Source organism: Lissotriton vulgaris, chromosome 2_2 (assembly GCF_964263255.1).
Source record: "Lissotriton vulgaris chromosome 2_2, aLisVul1.2, whole genome shotgun sequence".
Classification (NCBI taxonomy): domain Eukaryota; kingdom Metazoa; phylum Chordata; class Amphibia; order Caudata; family Salamandridae; genus Lissotriton; species Lissotriton vulgaris.
In genome coordinates this window covers 66,990,846-67,015,088 of record NC_141688.1, presented here as the reverse complement: position 1 = coordinate 67,015,088, position 24,243 = coordinate 66,990,846, and positions in this window count along the sequence as shown.

The window sequence follows — 24,243 nt, the reverse complement described above, 5'->3', positions numbered from 1 at the left end:
GAGGCACTCACTGGATGCAGAACAGGACACTGAGGCAAAGGTAGAAGGGTGACCACAATGCCATGATTCACTCAAACAGGCTACATGACAGACGTCAAATGTGATAGATCTGTAGTTCTATAGATCTTACCCAAACCTAATGATTAATGTTGATTTCTACATGGCCATATTTTATTTTAATATTCAAATGTGGTCAAATATTTTTAAGTAGATGCAGCACTTGTACCAGCAATTAAAGCTTTCATGGAAGGACTCAAAAGAGTCATTCCACCAAGAAGACCACCTTCCCCAGTCTGGAATCTCAACATAGTGCTTACCAGACTAATGGGGCCACCCTTTGAACCTATGCATAGGTGTGAAATACAATTCCTCACATGGAAGGTGGCCTTCCTCATAGCTATCACGTCACTTAGAAGAGTAAGTGAACTGCAGGCTTTTACGATTCAAGAACCATTTATGCAGCTACACCAAAATTAAGTGGTTCTTAGAACAAACCCAAAATTCTTACCAAAGGTTATCTCAGCATTCCACATCAATCAGTCAGTGGAATTACCGGTTTTCTTTCCAAAACCACAAACAGTAGCAGAAAGAGCCCTACATACACTGGATGTTAGGAGGGCCATATTGTACTATATAGAGAGAACACAAACTTTCAGAAAGACAAAACAGCTATTTGTTGCGTTTTCTCCCACACATAAAGGCAATCCCATCTCCAAAGCGGGCATTGCCAGATGGATTGTAAAATGCATTCAAATATGCTACTTAAAGGCAAAGAGAACATTAACTGTTCCTCCTAGAGCTCACTCTACACGTAAACTAGGAGCATCTATGGCATTTCTGGGAAGCATTCCACTAGATGACATATGCAAAGCGGCTACCTGGGTTACACCGCACACTTTCACAAAACACTATTGTGTAGATGTGCACACAACACAACAAGCTAGAGTGGGACAAGCAGTATTAAAAACATTGTTTCAGACAGTTGCAACAGACACGGGCGACCACCGCTAGGGAGAGAACTGCTGTATAGTCTATTCATAATGTACCATCTGCAGCCCATATGCCTCGAACGGAATATGCTACTTACCAGTATGCATCTGTTCTTGGCATAGAGGGCTGCAGAGTGGTACATGCCCTCCCAGCCTCCCCGGAAACCTGTGTCTGTTCCAACATTATCTTATTTAGATACACTTACATGGGCACTCTTATCTGTATTCTACTATACTACTCCATCTAACCCTACTATGGCAAAACAATCTAAGGATGGAGCCGATGCCCATGCGCACTACCAACTAAGGGAGGAGTCACCAACATACAAAAGACTCTCCAAGAGAAAAACAAAGTGCAATCATCCGAGCCCAACACCAGATGGCGATCTATTCATAATGTACCACTCTGCAGCCCTCTATGCCAAGAACAGATGCATACTGGTAAGTAGCATATTCCTTTCTGATGGCATTTGGTGGTCCCGGACCTGGATTCAGACTTTTTTGGAAACTTATGTTGTTCATGGATTGGCGAATGGATTTTGGGTTTGCAAGAGTAATAAATTGGTGCTGGACTTAGGATCTCGTGAAAAGTGTTCACTTCTATAGGTTTCAGAGCGTTAGTAGCATCTTCCCTCGATAACCTTGATGATGCTTATGACTACCATGAGCTGCCTCTGACCAACACAACATACAAACAGCAGCTCGTTATCTGTTTTCCCAACTCTCCCATCTGATTAATTTCTGCTGCATTTAATAAAAAGTGAAAACGTTGTTGACTTTGCAGAGAAAAGCTTTTAAGAGAGGCTGTGGTCTTGGGGGATAATATTAAACTGCAGCGCACTTGCCATTTTTGATCCCGCTGCAGTGTGTGAGCAGAATTTGCTTTTGTTTACCTGTCTCCCGCGGGCAGCCATTTTCCACGCCAGAATCCCAGCAGGCCCCACTCTACTTTCGTCAGTGAAGGGGAAGCTGTTATTTTGTTCACTGAGTTCTAGGGAGATTATGTTTTACCTGGAAATAGGAAGCACTTTAAAAACTATAAACGACTATGAATAATAGCGTGCAGCTCCTGCAATTATGGGCTTTCTTCTGCTTTGTGGGCAGAAAGTGAAGGGGGATAAAATGGCTTCCTGAGACCCACGCCCTGTAAAGAAAGGCGCTATTCACTTGTGCGTCTCACTTACAAGGTGAACATTTGAAGCCTCTTACCACGGCAGTGCACCTTAGAATAATAGACTGCACAGGTAGGCGGGTAACCCCCTGCAGGAGCTGAAATTCAACCAAAGCGCCAAGGACAATGCAGGCAATAGAACTTAGCGAGTGCCAGTAAATAAGGATTGAGGCATAGGCTTATTTTTAAAATCCTAGGGCGGGATCTTTATTGATTTATATACGAATACAGTTCCAGAAAGTAACTTAAAAGCCTGTAGAAGAACTAATCTGCAATACTCCAAGTATTTCTGTGTGAAAAGAAGTGTTTTTAGTAGAAATTCGATGGACCTTAACTAAAAATCAATAGTCTACATGACAAGTTTAAAAACGCTGTTAAATCTTTCATTTCTACTTCTGATGCATTTGATCCTTTTCCGGAGTGGAGAAAATGGATGTCTGGATGCGGGATTTAGCTTCCCAGTTCATAATATTGTGTACAGAAATATGATCTGACAAATGTTATTTACAGAAATATAATTCCTCTAAGTGTAGATTTTCCAATGGGGCGATATTTTTGGTCAAATTGTACAGGACACAATATTTAAATCGGAGGATAATCTGAGGGATATGCTTGTATCCAAAAACTGAAAGAAAAATAATTATTTTTCAGTAGTCTTTGATTGGTTTGACATTTCCACTTGCAATAGGCTTTGGTTAGTTGGTTCATTCACCTCTCTTACTGTGCTTAAGAAATAACTAAAAACACATTTTCTTAAATGTGTTTCTGGGAGACCTATTTTAGGAATGTACATTTTAAACTGTCTCTGTGTAATTTACCGTAGTCTGAAATGTTTGCAATTTTCTAAGATGCACAACGTTTTCTGACCACCTTCTGAAGTGAACCATTGCATCTCCCCCCTCCAGTACTTTGCAACCAATAGTCTGATGGGACTTGTAGTCCCATTAATTCTTTCCAATTGCTAGGATCCTGGGCTTGACAGGATTGTCTTAAATATTGTTACTCAAAATTCCAGAGACATTTGCTGCTGCCCGATGAGCCACATACTTCCACTTCCTAGCTGCTAGAAGACCCCCCTCCCCAGACACTTGGCACCGTGGTAATGGAAATACATGGCTCATTAGAAACATGATAGATCACAGCTGCAGTGCAGGGCAGCTACTTTGCAATTTTTGTTTTTACTTTGTCTGGTCTGCACTATGCGATCCTACTGAAGTTTTTTAAAAAGTTTACAAACTTTGGAAAGCACTAAACTCCATAACCTTGCACATACCTATTTACATTTTTTACTGAGCTTTTGCATTGTGAATTGTTATTTTATGTGGTGAAATACAAATTCTAAATTATATTTGTGCGCAATTTATTTATAAATGAAAATATAATTGTTGAGTATGGTTAACATATGTTTGCTGTCAAGTGGTATTTGATGTAGTCTAGTATGCTATATAAATGCTCCCTAAGAGTATTGCTGTTTGCTGAGTTGGGTAGCTGCAATAAATTGCCTGCCCACTGTTTCCTGGCCTGAACCCAAGCCTTCTGCTCATAACCAGGGGAAGAAGTAATGAACAACTCTTAATGTCCCACAATATGCATTCAATAATGCTATAACGCATGTTTCCCCAACCTCTCCCTAAATACTCACGGTGTCAGTCTACTACATGACCCTGCTCAAAGCTTCCACTAACTGTAGAATGAAGGCAAAGAAAACAAGTTAATTCTTCCATTCAAAACTGTTTGATTTGCTGAGTCAGGACCTGCATTCTTTAAGGGTGAGTATATTATTAGTATTATATTGGTTCACCAGTCGTCAATTTGTATACAAACCCTAGTGCCTACCTCCTCTGCTCCCACTAAATGAAATAAGCAGTTTTAGACGAGACAACTGGAATATCGCATAATAGGCTGGTTATGGTTGTTGTATGATGGATTACCTTGGCACGTCAAGTGCACATCATGTTCATATTAGATGCCAAATGTCGCCAGTTGTCCTTAGTTTTCCTTATTGTTACCAACTGAGATCGAAGACATCAATGTGTGTGATTATTAAGCCGTCAGACTTTACTTGCCGCCAGAACTGACTTCTAGCCTGGTGCTTAGTCTTTATAGTGGACACCTGATGCGTTTGCTGAGAAGAGTCTTTACATTATTACCACTCACAGCAAGGAAAGCTTTGCTCCAGGCCATGGCCCGGCTGGGAACTGAAAGCAGCCCTGGCAAATTTCCCCAGATCAGCCCCCGTCCGGCACGCCGTGAGCGCAGCGAATGAGCCCGACCACATCTAGGGGGTTTTGGGGGTGTTCTCCCTCCAAGAAAAGTTTGGAAAAAGACAGACCAAAATGGTGCATTTTAAAACACATTTTTCATTACATATTTAATGATATCAACTTTCAAAGCACAGTAAATAGTAGATGATGACCTTAAAGAGCACCAGGTTACCCACCCCGTCATATGTGGGCGGCTTCACCCTCAACAAACACTCCAAAGCAAGTGCGCCCAACGGCAACGTCCAATTAGAGCACAGTAGAACAATCAGTGGCGCGCTACTTAACTGTCGCTCCCTCAAAAAACATAAACTGGAAGTATTCGACCTTTTAACTGACAATAAATGGGACCTACTATGCCTTACTGAAACTTGGCTGGACGAAGACTCAGACCCTGAAGTCAGGGAAGCCCTGCCCCCAGGCTATGCTATCTGCAGGCAGGATAGACCTAAGGGAAGGGGAGGCGGCATTGCCATAATCTATAGAACGAATATGACATGCATCCTTGAACCTATCACTATAACAGATAGCGAAACGGGAGTTTTCTTCATCGATATTGACAAAAATACGGTCATCAAAGGCCTATTGATTTATAGACCTCCGGGAGGTAGCAGAAACTTTACGGAAAGTCTTATCCAGAACGTCACCCCACTGGCTATGAGATATAAGAATTTCATTGTATTAGGGGATATTAACCTCCACATTGAAGACCTCAACAACACAGCTGCTCAAGAATTATGCCAAGAGCTGCAGATCCTACAATTAGTCACTACCTCCCACGCCCCGACTCATCGCCATGGGCACCTTCTAGACCCCATTTTTAACAACATGGAGGATTTGAAACAGGATACCCCCATTCCTTTGCCGTGGACAGACCATTTCTTAGTTCCTTTTCAATTCCTAGTCATGCCTCATCATACAAAAACTCACCATGGCGCAAATAAACTGCAGAGAAAATGGGCCAGGTTTTCCATGGAGTCCTTCGAACATCACTTCCTACTAAACGGGTCCCCTGCAGACCTAGGAGTGGACGTTGACAGAGCTTGCGCAGCCCTGGACGAACACATCAATAAAACCCTGGATATTACTGCCCCTTGGGCCAATAAGGGCCCGGAGCGACAAACTAAAACTGCCCCTTGGTTCAATACAACTCTTAGAGAAACCAAGGCAGCCTGCAAAAGGCTTGAACGCGCTTGGAGAAGGAACTACTCATCAGAGGCAAGAGATGTTTACAGAGCTAACATAAAAGAATATCACCTCCTAATTAGGAAAGCCAAGGCGTCCTTTTATGCCGATCGAATAGATAGTGCTTTATGTTCTCCCAAGGAACTCTTTAGGATTTATAAAGAGATTACAACACCTCCCCCTGGCTTAGAGCAGGCAGATACTTCAGCACAATCATGTAACGCCATCGCAGAATTTTTCCATAAAAAGGTACGCGACATCTACAACAGTTTCCCAGAGGATGCCAGAACTGGATCTAACCTTCTTCCTCCTCACGAAGAAGCAGTGTGGGAGGCGACGATCGAAGACTGCCTCACAGTATTCCAGACTCCGTCGGAAGATCTCCTGATAGCCACTGCTAAAGGCATTAAATCAGGCTCCCCGCACGATCCTGCCCCTGCCAAATTTCTGAACAGCGCCATGAGTCATCTGGCACCCTATGTTGGCCACGTTCTATCTACCTCTTTTGACACCGGCAAGGTCCCTCTCCGGTGGAAACAGGCAGTCGTACTGCCTCTGAAGAAAAAACCCAACATCAGTGCGTCCCAGCTTAGCAATCTACGCCCCATTTCGCTCTTACCCTTCTTTTCCAAACTGGCGGAAAAGCTGGTTAACCAACAACTATCCGCGCACATAGAGTCCAGAGGCCTCCTGCACACCAACCAATCGGGCTTTCGTGTACGCCACTCTACAGAATCAGCCCTCCTTTTTTCTACTGAGGCACTGAGGAGGCACGTAGACGCGGGACATGTGGCAGCACTAGTGCTTCTGGACCTCAGTGCAGCCTTCGACACTGTAGCACATCATACGTTGCTGCAGTGTCTGAAGAAAGGAGGGGTGACAGGCCGGGCCTGGTTATGGCTGGAATCTTTTCTCACCAACCGCAGCTTCTCGGTAGAGCAAGGAGGAGCACGCTCCGACACCTTTGACCTTGGTCAAGGAGTGCCACAGGGCTCAAGTCTCAGTCCAACCCTTTTTAATCTATACGTCACCCCAGTGGCTTCTACGGCAGAACGATATGGGGTAGAAGTAGTGACATACGCAGACGACACACAGTTGGTGGTCGCTCTGACCCAACCTGCTGAACAAGCAGCCGCCAATTTCTCAGCATGCCTCCAGGACTTGGCGGGATGGATGGCGAAGAACTGCCTCCGTCTTAACGGGGACAAGACTGAGGTGCTGATTGTTGGAAAACCTCCCTCAGTCTGGACATCTGCCTGGTGGCCACAGACCCTGGGGCCCCTTCCTACCCCTAGTGACCAGGTTAAGAATCTGGGAGTATGGGTAGACTCGAAATTGGACTACGACTACCATACCAGACGGGTAGCCGGCACGTGCTTCTCGATCTTACGGAAACTCCGCAAAACCATCGACCTGCTCCCTGAATCATCTAGGAAGACCCTTGTCCACGCCCTGGTCACATCAAGATTGGACTACGGCAACGCCCTTTATTTGGGGGCCAACGCCTCTAGCCGGCGGCGACTGCAGACTATCCAGAACGCTGCCGCCCGCCTGGTCCTCCGGTTGCCCAGAAGAGCCTCCTCAAAAAAATCCCTTCAGACTCTTCACTGGCTTCCGATCAATGAAAGAATTGATTTCAAAGTCCTTTGTATCAGTCACAGGATAGTACATGGCAAGAGCCCGGCCTTCCTTCGGAACCTTCTATGCCCCTACACGCCCACTCGTCAACTCCGCTCGCTAGGAGCAGGCCTCCTTGCTGTCCCCAGACACAAGAAAGCCAGAATGGGTGGAAGATCCTTTCGCATTCTGGCAGCACGTAAATGGAACTCTCTCCCCCTGAGCTTAAGAGCGGAAACATCTGAGCTCATCTTCCGCAGAAAGCTCAAAACATTCCTCTTTCCCAATGATTAACCAGTCTCGTTTGACTTCGGAGTTGATGGCTCTTCTGACAGCGCGGGGACACACGGAAGTGTAACCATGCGCTCTACAAATTCAGAAATAATATGTGTACCCATAGGCATTCTTACAGAGACCACCAAAAATAGACTGAAACATACGAACCTCTATTAGTAAAGGGGATAGTCCTTTTTGATCTGTTTTAATTGTTTTTGAACATTGCAAAAAATTGGGGTTGTTGGTCGACTCTGTGTATGACCGAGGCGGCTTCTTCATTTGAGTGGAGGAGCGGTGATCAACAAAGAAGAGCCCCAGTCCAGAGCTGAAATACAACAAGCATTTGCAATGCAATAGGTCTCGCAATTTTTGAAAATTAGAGCTCTTGGTGTTAGAAATAACAATGGTTTTTAATTTTGTTTTCTATATATAGTGGAGTGATGATAATTGCATAGTGCTATTTCTATTCATATGACCTTGAGGCGCTGGAGAACCAGAAAATGGGAAATAGGTTATAAGGAGGGGGTAAGGGGGAGACAAAAGTAATATGCTGGCTTTGCAAAAAAAAGTACGTGGTGACAGCACTGGCATGTTCTGTCAAAAGTTTAACTTGGCAACGTAGAGTTGCTGATTGTTCAATTTAAGTGCTAAACTGGTACTAATGTGGGTAATCTTTTCCCATCCAGTAGTATTTGTTACAGATATTGTTTTTAGTGAAGTCTTTTATGTGCAATAAAAAAACTTTCAAAATAAATATAGATGCACAGATAGACACACACACAAACGTTCAAGCACGGATAGAAACACATACACACAAACTCATGCATAGAAATGCACACATTTGGAAACAGCCAGCTGCAGCCACATACACAGATAGATACAGCCACACAAGCATACACACACACACACACTTAAGCACAAACACGCACATAAAGGCACAATCACATAGAAGCAAAGACACACTCTCACATATACAAGCACATAAGCAAGCATGCACATACATATACAGCATTAACAAGAGGAGATACATTTACAAAATCACACATGCAGGCAGATGTATTCAAGCACACATACACAGGCACTCATATATACCTACGCATATGTGCACTCTAATACACATGCAGGCATGTACACAATTACAAGCACACACTCTTGTGTTTCTTGTCTCAACCCTGTGAGGTGTCTTGAATGAAATATTTATTTCACATTTTTTGCAAATGTAAGCATTTGAAGTGCTTTTAAGGGGCAGCTGATGGATGGAGATAACAATAGAGAGAGATGAGTGTGTGAGACGGAGGAGAGCGATATGTAAAACAGACGGGAGAAATAGAGATACAGGTTTAAAGAAACAAAAGATGTTAAGGACAGAGAGCGAGATGAGGCAACATGGATGGATTGGTACATATAGAGCAAGAGAGAAAGGGGAGACAGATGAAGACAGGTGGGAGAAAAGGTAGAGGCGAATGTGTAAGGTGAGAGAGAGGTGGAGGGAGAGAGAGATGGGTCGACAGGTAAAGAAGTAAGATGGAGCAAGAGAGAGTGTGGGAAGAAAAGACAAGAGGATGTGTAAGGTGAGAAAGACAGAGGTGAGGGAGAGATGAAGAGACAAGGGATAGGGACATATGAGGTAGAAAGAGAGAGGGAGGAGAGACAGTGGGAGAGATTGGGAGACGTGTGGGCTGGCAAATTGGGAAGGAGGGAGGATGGATGAGCGATATTTTGAGAGAGTGAGAGAGAGACACTTAGTAACAGAGCACGAGAAAGTGAATGAGAGATAGGGAAACAGGGTGTATGATAGAGACACAGATCAGCCAGAATAAAATGTTTGCACAGAGCATGGAAGGTAGAGTGAGGAGCTGGGATGGGGTGTAACAATTGAGAGTTAAAGGCGCAGAGCCACTGCACTTTTCTCCCAAATACTGCACAGAGGCAGGATCTGAATCTACAGTTAGGTTTTTATTTCTCTTTGAGGTTTTTAGCAGGCACATACAGCCAACAAGGAAAAATCTTTGCAGAGACTTTTAGCATGTGTAAAAATGACAAAATAATAACGTATCAGAAAATTTACAGCACCACTAACAACAGTGTACGGTGTAAGAGCATTTTACAACACACATATTACACAGAGACAATCAATCATATGTGTGTAAATCACTGTTTAGGAAATGTTACATAAGACAAAGGGCAACAAGGTGTAGGAGTCACATGACATCCATAATAGTAGGCAGCATAGTTTAATAGTGATTGGTCTAGAGAAACACAAACTCTGAATTTAAAACATAATACCATGGCTGTGGGCTCTCTTTAATAATCAGACTTCTACCCAAATGAACCATTTTTTGCAAAATTAGGATAATCAAATACTGGGGGAAAAAAATAACAGTCTAATTTACATGAAGCTCTTACATGACAGTTAAGAGCTCACTGTTCTATGTTAGGATTTTACCTTATTAAATATTAAATGCAAGTAACAATAGGGTTTCTCTGACAAAGGCAGTAACCCACTGACCTATTTACATTATGTGCACTTTGAGATCTGCATGGTACATGTTCTTAGCAACAGGCACATTAACCCTCTGCGCTTTCTTTCTATGAGTCAAAATGTCCAAGATAAAATATCATCTGTCTACTAAGAACATTAATCACTGGAGTTGTCATGACATTTTTATTGTTGCTGAAAATTGTTGGAGGTCAGGAAGGAGGCAGCAAGTGCTCTTAAAAGCATTTTATACTTGCAAACACGAAACCCCCACCTGAAGTCAGCGCCAACATGCAGGTAACAGCAGTGGGGTGATGGGGCAGGGTAAGGGGGGATTTCGCAAGACGGTGCAGAGGGAAAATTAATTAATTATGTAATTTTCCCTCTGCATCGTCCCTTGAAATCCCCCTTAACAGCGCCCCTCTGGTCCACCACTGTTAGCTGCACGGACTGCGGCTGGTCATTGCCTGCTGCGGTCACACTGCCCTAGAGCCACCCTGCTTAATAGTCCTGTGACCTCAGTGACTGAGTCACTGTCACTCTATGATGTGCTGCTTCTTAGGCCTGCCTGCAAGACTGAAGGTGAACTTCAGAATGAATCGTAGCGGACAGGCCTTCAAGGTTTACCCACACTTGCCACTGCTAGGGTCCGTCTGCTGGTGCTAAGACAGCAGGGCTTTTAAGATCTTGCGGGCCTTCTCAAGTCTTTTATGGGAATGTGCTCCCTTGGGGAGAGTGGTCTGGTGGACTGGTCGTGTAGGCTGAACCTGGTTCCCCAGTTCCAAATTCAGCAGCTATGAGCAAAGTGCTACATCCTGTATCCCAATGAACACCATACTGCCCCACTGAGAGAAACTTGCACTGCACTGACACGCTATAAACACCCTGGGGGAACAACCTTTATAACGCAACTTTTAGCACGCAGTGCTATTACAACGCAGACTTTAAAACGAAAACCATTACGACGCATTACACTGGGGGGCGCTCTAGGATAGGGAATAGTTTCAATTTACTATCCAACACCTTCGCTAGTGTCCACGGGGACTGGTGTTGGAATAGTAAATTAAACTATTCACTATCCAGCACCCCCCAGTGTAATGCGTTGTAAAGGAATGCGTTTTAAAACTTACGTTGTTACAGCATGCATGGTAAAAGCATGCGTTGTAACAACGTACATCCACACCCAGATGTGAGACAATTCAAATTACACACTAGACAAGAGCAATATGCTGCCTAAAAAAAAATTAACAACATCTTAGCAAAAAAACAAACACTCATGGGGAATGCAAGATTAAGTAAAGCATGTTAAATGTAAGCAGGAACAACACTACACTAATTATTCAGAACTTAGTGAGTGCTTTTGCCTTGAAAGTTAAGGCCTTGACTACAGAGTCCCACTTTAATGCACATTGCTTATATTGTTACAAAAGGAAAGCAGTATGGTTTAAAAATACCACGTTTGTGAATACAGTGCCACATTATGCATTTTGTTTTCCAATTCATCCAACAAGCAGGTATTTCAGTACCTCTAGGAATATTACACTTTACCACACAGGGAAAATACTGTTGTTCAAAGAGCGTGGACACAACAAAAGTAGCGCTTTACTGGCAAACACTGTAAAGTGGCGCTAATGTGTTTAGGTGTGAAAAAATTTATTTATTTTAAAAATGTATAAAGCGCAACATATACCCGTGGGTGCCTTGGCGCTATGACTTAGCTGAAGATCTCAGATTGAGCATGTGTCTACCTTAGAAAATGTTGTCCTGATCAGTTTATTGGTCAAATAACCAGGTTTTTACCAACTTTCTGAATTGAAGTAACAAGGGTGCCAAATCAATCTGGCCACCTTGCAACCAATCTGTCTTGCTTCAGTTAGTTAGTTATTTTTCATATTTTTTATGTCTTATTTCTCTCCATCCTGAGGCTGCACTTAGAAATTGAAAAATGTCAGAAAAAGACCACTTTTCCAGCAAGCATATTAGGAAAGAAAAAAAGAGCTACTATGCCTCCGTTGTTCAACAGGCAGAGAACCCCAGCAAAGAAGTGTTTAAATTGGTTAAATCCTTTTTGAAGCCCCACTGCATTGAAAGGGATATTCCCCCATCCATAGCACTCTGTGATAAGATCTCTATCTACTTTGACAATAAAATACAGATGGTCTATGACTCCTTTGGCCCGCATAAACCTACGGCCAAGGAGGATAGAGAGAATGTGGACCGGCCCCCAGTCTCCTTGAGGAAATTTCAACTTATCCCGCTAGATGAGGCAAGGCAAGAGATAACCCGGTGTAAGTCAGGCTCCCCAGAGGACCATTGTCCACCTAAACTGTGGGCACCTTTAGCGGACGCTATTGCACCTATGCTTCAACATATCTGGAATACTTCCATAGACACTGGGGAATTTCCGGAGAGTTGGAAGCATGCGACGCTCCTTCCACTGAAGAAGAAGCCAAACGGGGATGCGGAGGATTTAACTAACCTCCATCCTATCTCTCTGCTGGCAGCTCCCGGGAAAATGCTGGAAAAACTAATTCATCGCGAGCTGAATGCTCATGTCGAATCTAATAACATCCTTCATGAGACTCAGTCTGGGTTCAGACCCGGCTTCAGCACGGAGACGGCGCTGATTGAGGTGGCTGATTCTCTGAGGTGGTCGTTAGATTCAGGAGACTCAGCTATGCTGATGCTCCTGGATCTCTCGCCGCGTTTGATACGGTGGATCATGCTAGGATGATCCAACGTCAGGCAGACATTGGCCTACAAGATCAGGCACTCGGTTGGATGCAGTCCTACTTGTCAAACCGAACGCAGAGGGTCACTCTAGGCACTTGTGACTCAAAGCGTAAGCCGCTGCGATGCGGGGTCCTGCAAGGATCTGCCCTTAGCCCCCTTTTGTTTAACGTTTATCCTGCCCCTCTTTTCTCTCTCATTGCCAACTGGGGAGTCACCGCAATATCTTATGCTGATGACACCCAGTTGGTTTTTCCCTACTCTGAGGTTACAGATGCGGCATTTGCAAACTTTAAGGGGTGCCTTCAGGATGTGGCTTCCTGGATGAATACCAATAAGCTGAAACTGAATCCGGGAAAAACGGAAGGGATCTTCTTTGGTAAAGGCAGTCACCCTCCAGCTGAGCTCTGGTGGCCGACTGAGATGGGTACTCCACCTTCCCCCTCCCAGTGGGCAAAAAATCTGGGGGTCAAGTGGGATGAAAATCTCTCCTTTGTGCCCCAGATCCATCAGGTCACAGGCTGCTGCCTGAGCAAAATGAAGAATCTCCGTCCAGTCCTGAAACTTTTGCCTGAGTCTTGCCGGAAAACCGTGATCCATGCCACCATCACTTCGAGATTGGATTATGCTAATGGCCTGAATAGCGGTCTCCCGAAATACTTGGTTTAAAGGCTGCAGACGGTGCAAAACACGGCAGCCAGGTTGCTTAAGCATATTCCTTTTAAAGAGCACATTTCCCCCCATCTTCGGGCCTTACACTGGCTCCCGATTGCCAGTAGAATAAAATTTAAAACTCTTACTTTGGCCTATAGGTCCCTCTACGGCACCTGTCCGAATTATTTGAGAGCCCGTCTGCCTAGATATACACAGTCCCGCTCCCTTCGTTCAAATGATCAGGTGCTACTGAGTGTGCCGCGAGTCAAAAGGGCTAGATTGGGCGGCCGGACCTTTTCAGCCAACGTGACCCGTCTCTGGAATTCCCTACCTCCTGAGCTGCGAAAGGCCCAATCAGAAACTAATTTTAGGAGACAGCTTAAGTTGTGGCTGTTTCGGTGCCTCTCTAAGCTGCAGACTCCCAGCTAGTTTTCTTGTTGAGCCCTCACAGCGCCGGGACGCCTCCTAGTTGAGGCAGCTGTTCTCGCTTTATAAATACTAGTATTATTATTATTTTTCATTTTTGGATTCATTTCACAGAGGAGCAAATAAACGAAAGGCAGAAAGAAAAGGTAATGCCCGTATTTTGAAATCTCGGTTTTTAGGTTTTGACTAGCCAATGCTTACGAAGTAAGCATTCGCTGGAAAAAACCTAATGAGAATAGTATATGGAGCTTGGAATCCGCCCCGTCTTCGATTGGCTAGCTCCATAAATGGAGGCTAGCCATTGGAAGACACGTCTGTCTGTCAATGCAGGACCAGATTCGGGGGCGTTCCTGAGAATTTTTGGCTTTTGGCGACGTCAGCCGAAAGCCAGTTCTCAGGAACGCCCCCGAGTCTGTTCCGGCATTGACGGCACCCGCCCCCCGTCCCTTGACGATTTTTTTGAGCCCCCTGGCAGGTGCCCACCCTGCCAGGGACATTGCCGCCTTTGAGCGAGTGCCACCTCGCTTTATATTTTAATTTAATTGAATCCGGTGCCCACCCGGCATTGTCCCGTGTTTACACCTCCGCTGTCCGGCCTCCCGACCCCAGGGCCACGCTGCGATTGGCCGCGACCCGGAAGTCAGGCAGGCCGGGGGCGGGACAAGCGGAAGTGCCGGAGAAGAAGAGCTCCAGCGCAAGGAGAAGCTGCCGCCTGCCGTGTCCTTCCCTGGGCTCCCAAGTGAAGGGGGAGCCCCGGAGTTCTTGCCAGTCTTGAGGGAGGAGCGGGAGTCCTCCAGCCCCTGGCCGCCCTGTGTTGCGTAGGTCCCGCCCCCCCAGCGCGGACAAGGAGAAGCAGCTGCACCGACCGGCAGGGCTCCATGGTCGAAGAGGAGCCCCGCCGCCGCCCGTGAGAGCACCCGGCCCCAAGAAGCGGGACCGGGTGAGGAAGAGCTGCAGCAAAGACCCACCCGCCCCCCCCCCCAGCGCGTACAAAGAGAAGCAGATGCTCCCACCGGCAGGGCTCCATGGTCGAAGAGGAGCCCCGCCGACGCCCGTGAGAGCACCCGGCCCCAAGAAGCGGGACCGGGTGTTGTGGTGTTGCCTCCCACGGGGCTCTGGGTCACACGCCCTTCCATGTGACCAGGTAAGCTTACTGGCAGGAAATCCAATGTGCGTATGTGACGGCCTGACCCATCTGGTCCCACGTATTAGTTGCGCAAAGTCAAAACAATAAAGGACTACTATACTTCTGTGTGTACATACTTATGTGTGTATGTACTATGTGTATGCGCCTGTGTGTTTGTGCGGGTTTCTTCATGTGTGTACGTCTGTCTGCGCATTGTGTGGCTGAGTGAGTGCGCCTGTGCGTGTCAGCTCGTCAGTCTGCATGTCTCTCAGTCTCTGCATATGTGTCTACGTGTTGAGTATCAGTGTGAGAGTGTGTATTGTGTGTGTGTGTCCGCCTGAGTGTGAAACAATGTGCGTGCAGTGGGGTGGGCACGTGACGCCGTCGTGCCCCGAGAGGAGTGCACTATCCCAGGACACATTCTGTGTGTGTGTATAAGTTGCTGGCGATGCCATTGCAGATTAGATGAATGAGGGTGAAAACCCTTTGAAACTGTTCACAATTGCCCGGTACGTCTGAGAAGAAATGGTGGTTGTCCTTTGGTTAAAAAATTTCAAAGACTCTCAGTGTATAATGGCTAACATCATAGTCTGATAATGTGGTGCAAGATAACTTGCTGTTCATAGTTTAATTTGCCTGTGCTTCGTTTTATAGTGGAAGTGCCTAGCTTAGCCCCTTGAGTGGAAAGGCGTTTGTCTTGTCCCTCTGATCTCTTTGGGCTAAGATACTCTTTTGGTTCTCAGATTGACTTGTTGACCATGCTTGTTAAAAGAGATGCTTCACTGACTGCTGAGAAGTTTGCACTGTATGGTGTCTTGCATGTTCCATGAATTGTAGCTCGTGTTTTTCCCATTGGTTCAGTGTTTACTTTCTTGGTATTGTAAGTTTTATAGTGGGCTTGGTATTCCCATGTGACATTATCTTTGATGCATACTATGGCCTTCATTACAGTACCTTTGGCAGTGGCATTGGAAACCTGCAGTTTCTGTAATGGCGGGCAAAATAAAACTAGCTTAGAACGGGTTATTGTGCTTTGTAGTAAAGCTGTGTGATCACCCAGACATCCCGGGCATGCGTGGTGTAAATTTGGCGGGGGGAGATGTAGAGGTAGAGGTACCTCCCGCCCCCTCTGATAACCCAGGCAGCCTGGCATGTCGGGGTTGGGTGGGGAGGGGGTTGATGTAGTGACCCCTGCCCGCCCTCTGATAGCTCTGCAGGTCTGGCCTGGTGTTTGTTTGCCTGCCAGGTGTGTGGCTCACATTACAGCCGCAGTGACTCGTCTCCCGCGGGCAGGCTAGGAGCCTGTCTCACACCCAAGGCCTATTCTGGGGGGAGGGGTGGGGTGGACGCTAATACCGACTGCCACAGGTCCCTACCTATGCAGCACCAAGCCACCCCCATTCCGTCCCGGCTGCCGCCACTCCCAGTCCTACTGCCCCACCCCCACTACCTTGTTTCCCCTGTCCCAATCTTATCTTACTGCCCACCCCAGTCCTTCCCCCTTACTGCCCTGTCCTCTCGCAGCCTGCCCTCTCCCAGCCTGCCCTCTCGCAGCCTGTCCTCTCGCAGCCTGTCCTCTCGCAGCCTGTCCTCTCGCAGCCTGTCCTCTCGCAGCCTGTCCTCTCGCAGCCTGTCCTCTCCCAGCCTGTCCTCTCCCAGCCTGCCCTCTCGCAGCCTGTCCTCTTGCAGACTGTCCTCTCGCAGCCTGCCCTCTCGCAGCCTGCCCTCTCGCAGCCTGCCCTCTCGCAGCCTGCCCTCTCGCAGCCTGCCCTCTCCCAGCCTGTCCTCTCCCAGCCTGTCCTCTCCCAGCCTGTCCTCTCCCAGCCTGTCCTCTCCCAGCCTGTCCTCTCCCAGCCTGTCCTCTCCCAGCCTGTCCCCTTGTAGCCTGCCCTCTCGTAGCCTGCCCTCTCGCAGCCTGTCCTCTCGCAGCCTGTCCTCTCGCAGCCTGTCCTCTCGCAGCCTGCCCACTCCCAGCCTGTCCTCTCGCAGCCTGCCCACTCCCAGCCTGCCCTCTCCCAGCCTGTCCCCTCCCTGCCCTTTCCCAGCCTGTCCACTTCCAGCCTGCCCTCTCCCAGCCTGTCCCCTCCATGACCTTTCCCAGCCTGTCCTCTCCCAGCTTGTCCACTTCCAGCCTGACCTCTCCCAGCCTGTCCCCTTCCTGCCCTCTCCCAGCCTGCCCTCTCCCAGCCTGTCCCCTCCCAGCCTGTCCTCTCCCTGCCTGTTGTCGTGTCCCGGCGGCAGCAGGCAGCAGGCAAGAGCGGGCACTGCGTCCCCGAAGTAACAGCCGTAAAGCAAGCAAGAAGTACGCCCCCCTCCCACCAATCCCTGTTAGGTAGTGGAAACTGTCCAAACTGGGGTGCAGACAGCCCCTCTCACCTTTCGGCCTGGTACTACTGCACCAGCCGCACTACTTCCCTACTGACCGTTCTCCACTTCAGCCCCGTCTAAATTACAATTCCTGCTTGTGACCCTTTTGCCTGCTTGTGCTTGTTTTCGTGACCCTGTTGCCTGCGCCTCCGTGTGCCCCTGTTGCCTGCTTGTGCCTCCGTGTGCCCCTGTTGCCTGCTTGCGCCTCCTTTTTCGTGCCCCTGTCGCCTGCTTGTGCCTCAGTTTTCGTGCCCCTGTCGCCTGCTTGTGCCTCAGTTTTCGTGCCCCTGTTGCCTGCTTGTGCCTCCGTGTGCCCCTGTTGCCTGCTTGTGCCTCCGTTTTCGTGCCCCTGTTGCCTGCTTGTGCCTCAGTTTTCGTGCCCCTGTTGCCTGCTTGTGCCTCAGTTTTTGTGCCCCTGTCGCCTGCTTGTGCCTCCGTGTGCCCCTGTCGCCTGCTTGTGCCTCCGTGTGCCCCTATTGCCTGCTTGTGCCTCCGTTTTCGTGCCCCTGTTGCCTGCTTGTGCCTCCGTTTTCGTGCCCCTGTTGCCTGCTTGTGCCTCCGTTTTCGTGCCCCTGTTGCCTGCTTGTGCCTCCGTGTGCCCCTGTTGCCTGCTTGTGCCTCCGTGTGCCCCTGTTGCCTGCTTGTGCCTCCGTGTGCCCCTGTTGCCTGCTTGTGCCTCCGTGTGCCCCTGTTGCGTGCTTGTGCCTCAGTGTGCCCCTGTTGCCTGCTTGTGCCTCCGTGTGCCCCTGTTGCCTGCTTGTGCTGTGTGGGTGTGTGTGGAAGGCTCTGTGTGGGTGTGTGGGGGGCTCTGTGTGGCTGTGTGTGTGGGGGGGCTCTGTGTGGCTGTGTGTGTGGGGGGCTCTGTGTGGCTGTGTGTGTGGGGGCTCTGTGTGGCTGTGTGTGTGGGGGGGCTCTGTGTGGCTGTGTGTGTGGGGGGCTCTGTGTGTGTTTGTGTGTGTCATTTGCGAGAGATACAGCTAGTGGCATTGTAAATGACAATGCCATTTATTTATGTTAAAAAAAACATAAATAAAAATAATGTCAAGAGCAATGCCGATAGCTCTAACTTTAACAAAGGCAAAACCATTGCATTGTAAATGCTTGTTACTACATGAGGAGGAGCTAGACTGAAGTATAGGGAAGAGGGGGACAAAGAGGGAGGAGCACTAAATGAGGTATTTGCTACTGAAACAATGCAAGCCGTTCTGGGATATTTCAGGTTTACACAATGCAGGGCGTCTGAATTGCTCTAGCTGCCTGCGGACCAATCATCGAGATGTAATTGCGACGTATTTGCCGTTTTTTTCAGAGGGGGCCGGTTTTGCTGGGGCTGCTCCAGCAAAACCGGCCCCCTCTGAAGAAAACGGCCTCCACACCATCCGGCCTACTGGGGGATTGCCCGGTGCCCAGAATCGCCATTCCGGCCCTGCTCCAGGCGTTGGTCATCAGCCGTCTGGATTATGGTAATGCGCTCTTGGCCACAGCAACAGAGACGTTGCTATCTAAACTTCAGGTGGTACAGAACACCGCCGCCCATCTCAATCGTAATTTCCACTCTATAGCCGCCTAATACCCTCTTCTGCATGCATTACACTGGCTACTGGTGAGAAACAGAATAATCTTTAAGGTCTCCTGTCTCACTCGCAAAGCTCTATTTGCGAAAGGGCCCACCTATCTATATTCAAAGCTTATTCGCTATTCCCCCTCAAGACTTTTGAGATCTTGCACCAAACACTACTCACTGTTCTAAGGGCTAGAAAGTCCTGTTCAGGGGGCAGGCCATTTTCTTTCCTAGCCCCGTTTTATTGGAACAAGCTCCCTCTTCAAATTCGAATTTGCAAGGGTCATTTCCAGTTCAGGAAATTGCTTAAGACTGGCCTATTGTAACTGTTATTTTCTGCCTGTTATCCTATTATTTGTACCGAGATACCCCTCCCAGGGGAATTTGTGCGCGTTATAAATTAAAATAACATAACGCCCTTGCTGCTTTTGCTATGTAGAAAGCAGATTAAACAAATAAAGTGGAGCCATACAACAACAGTGATATAATTGCACTCTTTGTGCAATAGCCCGACTATTAGTCAATTGCTTAAAAGTAACTGATTGGTCAAGGGTGATCCAGGACTACTAGAAACATTACTCAGTAAGAATTTAAATCCCCTACTAGGTGCGGTTTCAGAATCATAGGCAAAATTCCTAAGAAAGTAAACACATGTAGCCAGTGATACAAGAATTAGATTGCAACTGCAAAATTACTCACTCCTCAACTAGAACACAGATGGCAGAATGATAATAACTCTGAAGATGAAACGAAATACAGTGAGCAATAATAAAGCTATGAAGGTCAGATTAAAGAAACAAAGAAAAAATATTTCTTAGAAAGGCATGCAAATTCTTTGAATACTTCAAAAGAACTCTAGAATTATTAATGAGTTACAGAACCCTCAGGCGCAGATATCCACTCCTACGCGATCACAACAACTATTCAACAAACTCTCTTCCTTCTTTGAAAGTTAGATTGAAAAAATATATATATATATGAAATGGAAAGTGAAAGAGTTGAAAAAAACACCGAGTCTGACCCACTTAGAAGACTCCGTTAAAGAAAAGGCCCCGAATGGTCTGAAACAACTAGAGCAGTGTATAGAAATTACGACCCCTTCACTTTTAGAATTGTTTAACCACTTCCGCGCGGATGACAAAGCCAGCTCGTCATAGGCGTTACCTGCGCTATGCGCATGACGAGCTGGCTTTGTCACGTAACCCGCGATTTTTGAAAATCCAGTGCACAGCGGGAAAACGCGGTAGCGCGGAAGCGGTTAAACAAATGTTTTGCTGCATCCCAGATGCCGCTGTGGCTTAAAAGCATTTATTTGTCTTTCCCAGAATTTTGAAACTGGGTAGAAAGGCAGAGGGAACCCGCCCATCAAAACGCAGGGACACATAAATGGGGCAGTTTAGCACTCCAGGCTAGGCCTCTCTCCCGCTTCTGGGACCCGACCCCAACAGGAGGTGTGAGGCCCCAACAACTGCAACAACACACTGGTGCCTGGCTTAGCACTCCAGGCTAGGCCTCCCTCCCGAGTCTGGGACCCGGCCCCAACAGGAGGTGTGAGGCCCCAACAACTGCAACAGCACACTGGTGCCTAGGGTTGCGAGCATACAACAGAAAAATAAAATACAGTTTGCGAGCCAATGTCACCCCACCCCTGCTACCGGCATCAATCTCAGGACTCGGCCGGCCCCTCTCCTTGATGCGAGTGACTGGCATGACCCGGCTGGCCCAACTGCACTGTGAGAGTTATGTTATGTTATGTTATGTTACAGAAAACTTGTATCGCGCACTAATACTCTGGAGTGTCCTGGCGCGGGAGTGAACTGGGGCGGAGCAGCAGGAAACCAATTAGAGGAGCTGACTGTACAGATGCATCTTTAAGCGTTTTTAAAGAGTTGGAAGTCTTGAGTAAGCTGAAGATCCGCGGGGAGCGAGTTCCATGCAGCTGCTGTTTTAACAGAAAGAGACTGGCCTCCCAAGCTGGCTCTACGGAAACGCAGAGTTACCATCCGGCGCAAAGTTCCAACAACATCATGAACAGTTAGTTGGCGCGGATCTACCGATGTGCCTGATGGCGCGCTCATTGGCAATTATATAATTAACACACACTGACAGACACTCTGTGGGTGGCAAGTGGTTACTAGTCTACTTACTAACTGTCCTTGATGGATCTTCAGCCAGGCAGCACTGCATGACTGATGTCGGCGACTCTCTGCAGCAGACTGCAGGCTCAGGAGGACCCGAGCAGCCTTCGCCGCAATCATTTTGGTTTGCTGCCGGCACACGCGTTAGTCCAGGCTGTGGCCTGTTAATGTGAGTCTATCCTGCGGCGGCCAAGCAATGGCTATAAGATTGGCCCGGCTGTTGCGAGGCACAAGAGTCTGCAGCAGTTCAGCTAACTGAGCACCATGAGCAGCATCATGACACACTGTGACCAATTAACACTTACTTAATGACGAATTGAGTCTGCTGTATCTGCGTCGTTGTCCCAGTCCGTCTGCACAAATTTGCGCCCGAGATCATGACTGCTACCTCTGATGCGTGGCGCTGGCGGCCCTCAGTGTCCACAGTCCTGTCGGTGAGTCCCCGCTGGTCTGGCAATGTGAACGCCGAGGGCGGGGGGGTTATTGCGGGGCTGCGCACCACAGACAGTCAGTCAGCAATGCCTCAACTCAGTTTGAATCCCCCTCCGCTTCGGCTTCTGGCCAACCTTTCTCACTTCTTCATCCCCTGGACGTGAGGAGGGCGGCACTACTGTCACATCCTATCCCGGGCCCCCCATGGTGCAGCAATGCATGAGAGCAGGCCCCGGCTGCTAATTAGTGCCAAAGCCGTGGCGCCGTAGGAAATATGCATACAGGCAAGACAGGAGTCCACTGGCCTGGGCAGAACATTGCAACATTGTAGCCGTCACTCTCAGCAACTCGAGCTGAGAGCGGACAAACAATTAACTATTAAATTGCTGAGTCCAGCAGTTGCTGGCAGCACGTTCGGAGAAACACTGAGAGGTGGCGCACAGGTGCACAGGTGCCGACAGCGTGCGCTGGCACCCTGGGTAGCTAGTGTTCCATAGTGTGGCATTAATGCGTGACAATGCATTTCAGTGTGGTGATGCGGAGCACCACACTGAAATGCGTGAGTGTCACACCTGATGCGTGATGCTTGGCAGGCATGTTTTAGCAAGTTATTAAAAAAATCTGTTTAGACTCATTTACAGAAATATGTTGAAGACAATGTATTTTTGGGTTAACGACCCCTTTCCATTTCACGCAGAATCTGATCGACTTCAGTTTAAGAAACTGCTAAAGACTTATTAGCAGAACCTTTCCGGGCCTGGACTGGGAAACGAAGGCAGGTGTGGCAAATTTTGTCAGATGATGCAGAGCGAGTGAGTGCAGCGAGGGGACCTGACCACTTCACAAGAGGTTTGGGTAAGGGGTAAAGGGGAAAGGAGAGGGGTTCTTCCCACAAGAAAATATGGAGAAACATTGCAAAAATGGTGCATTCCACAACACATATCCATTATATATCCAAATGTATTTACTTTTAAAGTATAGTAAATTATATCCTACCCACAGATATTCTTACAGAGAATAAAGAACAGAAAACACAAAAAAATAAGACCGAGCAGTCCCCGTACAAGCGTCTCAATGACCCGTTATGTTCACTCTGTTAAATGTGTATGCCTTCTTTTAAGTTCCATCTCATGCATTTACATATCTTACATCTCTCTTTCCTCTTCCGCACCCTCTTTTCACCTCCTCTCATCTCCCTGACTTCACCACGCCCTATCACACAACATCCCACTCACCTTTAAGCAGTTCCTTTTCTTTTACTTTTGCCTTGTCAATATTTTGATAACTGTGTACCTCCTTCACAAACATTTGCACAGAATCAAAATTGAAACTGGAATGTGTGACGATTGGTCTGTGCGCTCTGCAGAGAGGTCATGGATTGGATGACCATTTATTCCGAACAACCTTTTGATCCCTTGAACAAGCACTATGTGAAACTCACTCCACCTTCAGCCTCAACCCCAGCGCTCTCGATCGAGGCTCTATAAGCACCTGAAGGCGAATCATTTTAATTTAAGCACTATACTGAAAAAAGACGCAAAGATACACCATTTTGGAAATACCTAACATTGTTAGGTAATGCAAGATAAAGTAAAATATGTGAAATATAAACTCAAATTAAAATGCTGACATGGATTACATTAAGGGTTTTGTTTGTACATAAAATTTTCAGATATTGATCAGTGTGTTTACTCATAAATTTAAGGTTATATAAGGAAACACTATGCGTGATCACAAATCCCCATGCAACACCGTTGTCTGTCTTATTTTATTTTCACAGCCTGGAAATGAAATGCTTAGTCCACTCTGTCCAACTCGCACTTGTTGCTGTCCTAAAACCAGGTTGCAATGTCCTCCCGATGATGACATCACCCCAAATTACCCTCTCCCCAAATAGTAGGCGTTAAAGTGACTGGCCTGCTGATGTTGCTGCAAAATAGGCCATAGTAACAAAATCGTCCCCTAGTAACCAAACCCATCATTCATCCTTCCAGCCTCCGAGGAAATGCCCGATGCCCAGTCTAGCCAGTGCGGCAATGGAAACTTTAACACTGCCTCAGAAGCTTTAGCAAACTACACTGTCTACAACTAATTCACCATGGCCCATGAAAACCTTTCATGTAAAGGCGTCCCTGACCACTGTGATTTAGGACTCTGGGATCGTCAAGAACAATAGTGTGTGTAAATGTAGTCCAGTGCAACAATGTATTCTTCATGGTTTAATACTCCAATAAGACTAAACACACAAATGGTTACTCATCCAGATCTTTTAGGCTGAGTCAACATGTTTCAGTAAACTTCAGTGAAGTGACTGGTGCTCTCATTGGTTCTGATGGCTCACTGCTTACTACAAAACATTTGGAACATAGTATCAATGCGGGAAGATTGTTCATCCCTGTAGGGTCTAGGCTTGGTATTGTCACCATTCCTGTTCAGTCATTTTCCTGTGAGAATGAGCACATTATACATAGTTACTGAACAAATCACAAAAAGTGTTAATTCAAGTTCTGTTAGACGGGACCTGGAGGGTCGGCCGAGGACAAGGGGAGAGGTCTCCGGGGAGAGCCGTCTCCAGCGATCGTACAGACAAGTAACTTCCCCCCCACAGATGGACACCACACAAAGATAAAGTTTAACGTTCTTTATAAGCAATCTTGAAGTACGGTAGAATGGTACAAGGAGGTCAGGACTCAGGGGTCCCCTCGATTCTAGTCTCTTGGAAGGGAAAAGGGGGTAGCGGGACAGTCTTGTTACCAATCTGGTAGTTACGATGAGATGATGGGTAGCTTACAATCAAGGAGATCGTAGGTGGCAACGGTCCGCGGCAGCGC